Here is a 6,336-nt window from a genome sequence, read left to right on the forward strand (position 1 = left end):
TTAGACGACCACCTGGACTGGAGTTCTAATACCTGTGCAGTGTTCAAGAAAGGGCAGAGCCATCTATACTTTCAGAGGAGACTGAGGTCCTTTCTATGGGGGCCGTATAGGGTGAAATCAGTGAAACCCTTGCACATATCTATGAAACAAGTATGCATACCACTTTAAATTTACTGCTTGATTGATTTCAAACCTTTTCACAAGAAAAAAAGAGTTCTGATAAGATTTTGTTTTTCAGTTACATTATTGCACTTACTTCACTTCCAAGCACTGAAACCCCAACACCAGTATCACCAACTTTAATACCAGTACCCAAGAACTTAACTTCTGCTCCCACAAGCCCAACTCTTACACCTGTGTCCACTCCCAGACCAGCGATCAGTCTAAGTGGACCAGCTGATGCACTTGCAACCTCAGCCCTCAGCCCAAGCCATGGCACTCGCTTCCAGGACATTAGCCTGAGCAGCTGTAGAAGCGTTTGGCCCTTTGGCTTCAGCTTCAAAGATGCTCCACGCTGCTCCAGCTCGTCATATTCCAGCTTCAGCTACGGCTCCAGCTTTTGGGATGCGTTGTCCTGGTTTGTCAGTAAAGGCATATGCATATGTGTCTGCGTTGGCATACAGTCCTTCAGCATATGCACCTCCTGGCCTGTCATAGTAATCGATCACATCAAGAATGCCCTCAGGGTTAAGATGTGCACCAATATTCACAGTTCTCTATGTGACAATTCTCTATGTGATACTGTTTGGTTTTTGCATTGCCACACCCCCCTTTTTAGCTCATTACACCTGCGCTTTATTACTCCTCTTATTGGTGTATGTTTTTAAACCCTTGTGTTTGCTCTAGAGCTTGTTGGTTGTTGTCCTGGCGTTGGACTGTGCTGCAACTTGTGACTTATCCTGTCATTCATCACATGTGTATCAGTTTCTGTTTGAAAAAATGTCTGTTTCCATGGCTTGTTCCTGCATCCCTTTGCTTTGATGCTCCCAGAGTTATATATGTGTACATTTCTAAGGAAAGTTTTTAAAATAGATTTTGGTTCGTTTCACCTCATCGGATTCTTCCCCAGACAGCTCTTGCATGCGCTAGAAAACAGTCTGGTTGGCACATACACACACACCTCCAGATATAGCACACCCAGGGCCTATAAACACAGGTTACATATTGTGGTGCCTTTTAACTCCCCACAGAAGTTCACCATAGTTACATCCTACTAAAAACCAAAAATAAAATGTCGAAACACTCCCAAGTCACTCCGAATAAGAATTTGTATTGAGTAATACTATCTCCACTAATCACATATTGAAATGGCACAAGCAAAGAACGCAAATCTCTTCCTTAAGCTTTGATGTTAGATTCCTACAAAGTGCACAGATGTTGCTGTCAGCCTGGCAGATTAGTATACTCCATTAACAAAGGCTACTCTGCTAACTGCACTCGCTCAGCTCTGTTGTGCCCTGCATTTAAAAATCAGCTGCAGCTGCAGTTCCTTCCCTACTCACTAGAGGGATAGCAAATCAAGCCTTGTCAGCAGAGGGTGTATTTAAACTCAAGAATAACTCAAGAATAACTCTAAAAGGCCGGTGTGGTAACTGGTGTGGTATGCTGTTATGACTACAAAGCACTGGATGGAATTGTTCACACAGCACAGAACATTGGGGCAGATCCCCACACTGAAGCTCTTTACACTGCATCAGGTGATCTCAAGCGGAACCAGTGCCACCAAGGATCAGAGCCATCCTTTAAATGAAATCTTTATCTCCTTATGTTCAAGGAAACCAATAAACCTAAAACATCAGTTATTATGTCATCTCAGAACACACCGTGGATTTTGTCTCAAATGGGTTCCAATACTTAGTGTAGAACTAGAAAGCACATTTCCAATGGACTCAAGAGCAACAAATCTGGACAGCTGAGGAGAAGAAAAAAGTTCCTTCTGCATTGTGCTGATCTAAGAATCATAATTTAGTGCAGACAACATAAATCAATATAGTCATCCTGTATACATTTATGCACAGTACATGCTTAGTATGCTTACTGGTTATAGGCAGGTTTATTTCAATCAGATTTAATAAAATATTACACTAGCTCCCAGCAGTACCCCGCACCAACCACAAGAGGGCGGCATCTTCGTAATATCAGTCCTCTGTTTCACTTTATTATCCTGTTTTGCTGTTATCCTCTGTGTTATATTTTCCATGCATATGTATGCTTTGCTGCCCTGTTGATGTGCGTCAGTTTAAGCCCATTTTTTTGGCTTTTGTATTGCTCATAGGTTGAAGCGCTTGGAAATATTAGCATGATTTATATACTTATATAAATAAGCACCTTGTTGTCTTGTCTGCTATATTTGAATGTTCTTTATAACATGGAGCTTAGAAAAGAATGGGGACAATCTAGGGAAGATTTAACACGCATAAGCTTTCCAGCATGGTATAACCTCAGAGAATGTCACTTTAGGTTCTATAAATTTTCACTATTGAATTAAAACATTTCATGTCATATAAACATTTTGTAATGTGCACAGAGATGTTGGTTTTTGGTTTTTTTTTTTGAAAACCTTACCTCTCAAAATAACTAATATGGAATCCTCTAACCAACATATATTTGTTAGAATAAGTATAGAATAGGTTAAGATGTGCACCAATATTCACTTCCAGACCAGCTGAGAGTAGACCAGCTGAAATTGTTGCACTTCCAATCCCATCTTGAAAGATGCTACACTTTGCTCCAACTCGTCCTAATCTAACCTCAGCTATGGCTCCAGCTTTTGGGACACGTTGTCCTGGTTTGTAGTTGAGCCATATTTATATTTGCATGCACCAGCATAGTGATTATCACTGCCTGTGTTTTCTGGTCTGTCATACTTATCAATCACATCAAGAACTCCCATTAAAATGCCATCATTTTAGAGCCTTTCTACTGTGGTAGCGGGGACATAGCTGAGTGTTGTCTGTGGCGTGAACAGATTACCCAGGTACACCAGCATCTCATTAAAACTGGTAATACCTGTGTGTGGTTAATGACAACCCACTTATATGCTGAATTTTGTCAGTAGGTTGTCAGAGCCTGTAAAATTATCTTAAACTACTTTTTAGAATATTATTAAGAATTTCCCCGTGTGTAACTAATAAGTAACTAATAAGAACTGCTATTTTCAAAATTGCACATATTCATAACTCTTGGGGGTGCTGTGTCACTTATACCAGCACAATCAAGCAGAGGAACCCTTCTGCTGATGTATATGATGATAACACATTGCTTAAGGACACACAGAGCTTCCATTGGTCCTTTGGAAAAGTAGAAAAATAAATAAAACATCCAGAATCTAAATATTAAATATAAGTTCATTTAAAACCATTCAGAGCTGAATTTTCATTTACAATTGTCACGATATGTCCCTCCCAGCTTCCATCTTTTCTCTGTCTCGTGTATTTTAGTTCCATGCCGTAGTTTCATTTTCTACGCCCCTCGTTTGATTGCTCACCCTGTATGAGTCCCTGTGTTTGGGCTGTTCATTGTGTTTGTTTGAATGGATTTATATGGTTGCGTGTATATGTTTGGCTGTGTTAGAAAGCCCGTCTGTTTTTCGAAGCCTGCGTTTGTTTGCCCGTGTGTTATCTTAACTGTTTGTTTTTCCTTACCTCCATGTGTTATTTACTAGTTTCTGTTGTAGCCTGCTTCCCCTGTTTGCCTTCGTGTACTTGTGTTTTTGCTTCATCGTGTATCCCCGTAATCTCTGTGTTGGTTCTTTGACCCTGGACTAACTCTACGACTTTGGATATACCCTTAATAAATCTCACTCTTCTCCGCACAGGTGTCCGCCTCGTTACCGCTCACCGTTACAACAGTTATGCTTAAATATTAGCCCAATTCATAGAAACATCATTCATGCAGTTTTTCTCTTTGCAACACAGCTCTAGTACAAAATAAACGAAAGTAAAAGGCAAGTTCGACTTCTGTTACCTTACCTTGGCTCATCTTGAGGATGGAGGAAAATACCTACTGGCAAGAGAGTAAACCTGCGGAGTATACGACAGTGCTGCTTTCTCATTTTGTTATTTAAATTTGTTTAGTATTTCCTTGTTTAAAACATTGCTATTGCATTTTATTGAATTTGTTGCTATACCCATGTCTTAACTAAGCCCTCACATAGTGCAACCATGCTGTAAGTCATACTTAATATATTTACAAATGCAGTGCAAAATATGAGAAAAAAAAAACATTTTAAAAATGTGGTAGGCATAATAAATTATTAATTCACTTCTATAACACATTATAACCATTCAAATGTAGATGTAGTTAAGACACTACTGGAAATATGAAACTTATAAAAGAAAGGTTATATCTTTTCATAGATTTACATTACAATCTAATTTAAAACTAAAACATAATTATTCAAATTGTACAATCAGCATGTGGAGAGAGAAAAAGGCAAACCACATGCAAAGTGAAACACATACTGATAAAGAAGAAATGCCCATTAATCTAACCAGACATTAACATAAACCAATGAATTGGTCTTACCTGTCTCTTCTGTATATTTCTGTATGTTTCTGAATAGAAGTACAGCAAATGATCTGTGAGTAACTGACAAAGCACTTTTGTAAGTCGCTCTGGATAGGACCATTTTTAAAATGCCCGAAATGTAAGTACTTACTTACATTTACATTTCGGGCATTAAACTTCCTGAACTTATCTTCCTATGCCGGGAGTCACTTTTGAAACTACTCTGTTCCCTGAGGCTGCTGCGCCAGCCCCCAATACGGCTCCCTTGTCTGCTTCTGTATCCTCTGTTCCTGTTTTGCCTGTTTCTTCTGCTTCAGTTCTGAAAAGAGGAACAACAAATGATCCCAATTTATAGGAGTATTAGTACTTCCACATTCATTTTCTTATATTTGCTCTTGCAGCAATTGACTGGATTGTGGGGGAATACCTCAACTGATGTAAATTTATAGGGGTTTTCACTTTCACTTTCATTTTTACAGGACTTTCTCACATTTTAAACTGACATTTTGTAAATTCTCACAGGTGCTTCATCAACTCTGCAAACTATATATATATATATATATATATATATATATATATATATAGATAGATAGATAGATAGATAGATAGATAGATAGATAGATAGATAGATAGATAGATTTTAGCATATTTTGATTGCCTACAGCTCTACCCCCTTTTAAAAGAAAATATTTCTATCAAGGCAGCAAGCACTGAAGCATTAATGCATATAATGTAAAACCGTTGACCACCTACAGGAATCGAAGCAGGATCAGATCTACGAGTCATTTCAAAACATCAAAAAAAGCCATCAACAACAAATCATAGCAAAACATACCTTTCCTACAAAAAGGGACAAACAAAATGAGTAAGCATACTCCATAGAGCAGGATTTCGGGGTTAATAATAAAAATACTAATAATAAATAAAAACAATAATAAGAATAATATCACATTATAAACACATTATTTTTGTGAATATTTACCTGTCTTGTGCTTTGCTTGAGTTCTAAAGGGCAAAGATTTCGAGACCAAGAGATCTGTACAGAGACCAGTATAAAGCCCTAAAGTGTAATGCATATTGGTGGGATGCTGTAATACTGGGCGTGATACTGGGTTATCGCAGTGAAACTCGAGTTTCTTACGTTGAGTTTCACTTTTACTTATGAGTGTGCGCCCTTGTTTTGATACCTAATTTCAAATTCCTGGACAGTGAAATTCTTAAATATTTTACGTTTTTACAATTGCTATTTTTTACCTACATCTGTAGCCCAGTGGAAACAAATATTTTTGGTGAAAATTGGTCAGTTTGCGAATGCTAAATCAATTGCTATTACTACTGACGTTAGCTATCATAGTTAGGTTATTTGGAAAAATAATTATCCACACATTCATGCAGCTTTCAACACCGCAGTCAACCTATCCGAGTTTTAAATTCAAATGCGACTATATGCACGATTTTACGGTATTTCGCTGCTCACCGCAATCCAATTCTCCCTAAACAAAGAGAAAAAGAGACATGCGTATTTTTGACTAGCTTTGATGAAGACATACACTTTTACAACATTTCAAAGTACAACATAGAGTTTACTTGATTGAACTATCTATGCGTATATACGCATGTTCCCGCGTAGTCCCCAGCTTCCCCATTTACTTCTCGAGCAATTTTTTACGCTTTCTTCGGCATTTCCTTCCTAACGTTCCTGGTCCCCATCTGAATCTGAACTAGTCTCCATGCATATAATTTTTTATCAGAAGTTTATTATAGAGCTTGACTGCCAGTTGTAGTCGATAATGAAATGTTGCCAGTGTGCAGGGCAGGGGGTACTGA

The 6,336-nt window shown here is 38.2% G+C and overlaps 1 long non-coding RNA gene across 1 annotated transcript; it reads right to left on the reverse strand.

Moving 5' to 3' along the window:
- Nucleotides 1-253: 253 nt before the first annotated feature.
- Nucleotides 254-5,574, reverse strand: LOC118242388. Its single transcript, XR_004776810.1, has 4 exons — nt 5,492-5,574; nt 4,528-4,828; nt 3,972-4,022; nt 254-648 (listed from the first exon to the last, which is right to left on the reverse strand). It is a non-coding gene; the product is annotated as an uncharacterized LOC118242388 (long non-coding RNA).
- Nucleotides 5,575-6,336: the final 762 nt, after the last annotated feature.

This window comes from Electrophorus electricus, chromosome 14 (assembly GCF_013358815.1).
Source record: "Electrophorus electricus isolate fEleEle1 chromosome 14, fEleEle1.pri, whole genome shotgun sequence".
NCBI lineage: Eukaryota > Metazoa > Chordata > Actinopteri > Gymnotiformes > Gymnotidae > Electrophorus > Electrophorus electricus.